This window comes from Octodon degus, unplaced genomic scaffold (genome assembly GCF_000260255.1).
Source record: "Octodon degus isolate 3935 unplaced genomic scaffold, OctDeg1.0 scaffold00133, whole genome shotgun sequence".
Lineage (NCBI taxonomy): Eukaryota > Metazoa > Chordata > Mammalia > Rodentia > Octodontidae > Octodon > Octodon degus.
In genome coordinates, this window is record NW_004524709.1 from 3213480 (window position 1) to 3215341 (window position 1862).

At 48.7% G+C, this 1862-nt stretch overlaps 1 pseudogene; it reads left to right on the forward strand.

Annotated features, from left to right (window-relative positions):
* Positions 1-1165, forward strand: part of LOC111812641 — a 1627-nt pseudogene extending 462 nt beyond the window's left edge.
* Positions 1166-1862: the final 697 nt, after the last annotated feature.

Genomic DNA, 1862 nt, shown 5'->3' on the forward strand with positions numbered 1-1862 from the left:
AGACATCTGCCAAAGCAATTTCTTCAAAGTCCAGGCCTGATGTGCCCTATCGTCTCAAGGCTCTGCTTGAGGGGTTAGCACAGCTATTCTCAAAACCAATCCATCAAACATCACCAAGTGTGCAGCACTTTATTTTAAAGAACTTAAAGTGTTCAGAGCAGGGAATACTTTTCTGGACATGAGAGATCTGGTTAAACAATTCTATCAGATTAAAGTAAAGAAATGGTCAGAAGAAATGATACTGGAGGGCTGGGGGGATAACTCGGTGGTCTACATGCCTACAATGCCAGCCCTGCCCCTGGGCATGCTAAGCCAGGCACTGAAACCAGGTGTAGTAGTGCACACCTATAATCCCAGTGCTTGGGAGGCTGAGATAAGAGGATCACTACAAGCTCGAGCTTTGTAGCAAGACCCTGTACCACATAAATAAATAAATAAATACATACATACATAAATAAATAAATAAAATATTTTTTTAAAGAATTAAAGAAAAGATACTGGAGAAGAAACTAGAACATTTAAAAGAATCTGAAGAAATATCTGTGGTCTTCCAAGAACCTACACGGATGGAAAAATGCACAGACACAGAGGCAGACGGTATTTTGGGGCCATAATCCATCACCAAAACCACCCAGTTCCCATTAGTTAGGGCTGAGTGCCTGAAACCTGAAGGGGCAACTGAAGCAGTTTCCTGTCCTTCCAAACCAGCCACGCCCAAGGCCACCCCATCCCCCACCCTGTCACCATCTCCAGCACCTGTCTGAGTAGAGTTCTCCTATACCCCCGCTGACCGGCTCAGTTTGCCACTCAGATGCTAGGTTGTGTTGCACCTACTCATTCTCGTGAATCTGATGTGTTAATGGTGGGCACAGCAGCCAGCATGCCTGTTTTTGTTGAGGAGGTGCTGAGCGCAGAGTTTGCTGAAGTGGTGCAGCTCCTCTGGCGTACCTGGCGAGGTGCAGGTGTAAGCTAAGCGTCTGTGCAGTTGGATGTGGGCCCTAAAGCTCAAGACCGTGAGGCTGAGCCATCAGTGGCTTCCTCAGTGCTCATGCAGGATGCACAACCCCCTCCTGTTATTGATCGAGCTTGTTGGGCCCCTTTGCAGGCTGATGCCCAGGTCAGCCCTTTGTATATCACCCATATACAAGGGTGCCACTGTCACTGAGAGAGTTGCAGTTATCCCTGTTACTGAAAAGCAGCTGTTACCACCAGGTAGCCCCAGACTTATAGTGCATGAGATGCCCTCTGACTTGTGCACAGAACAACGGCAGAGTCGGAGACTGCAGATTACCAGCTCCAAGTCCATGTGGAGGTAGACACTGTCTTCCTGCTCTCTGATCCCATTTTCAAGGCCAGGAGAGGCACCTGCAAAGCCCCTGGATGCAGACCACCTTATTGAGACAGACCTGGAGATGTCTCTGCACCTTGAAGTGGACATCATGTCCACAGACGCTGACACACCCAGGTAGGAGAGGACACCCCAGGACACAGGGTGAAGGGCACGGGTGTGTGTGTGTGTGTGTGTGTGTGTGTGTGCTGCAGCAGTGCACACACGTGTGGCTACATGGTCATCTAGTGGTCTCTTCCCTCCTGTGCTGGAAGAACTTACTGAGCTGCAAATGCAAGCAGAAGGGAAGCAGCCCCTGAATGGGTTTGGTGAGGCCAGTGATGGCAATGAGTAAAGCAGGATGGCCACCGCCATGTTCTAACAGCACACGGACTCTTTATTGTCTAACTGATATAAATCAACAAAGCTTTCCATCTCTGCCACCTGCCTCTGGGCCTTTTCCCCAAGCAATCCTCTGTTTATCTAATTCTAAGGATCCAGTTTCTGCAGCAGAATTCCCCAAATATTACTTCTA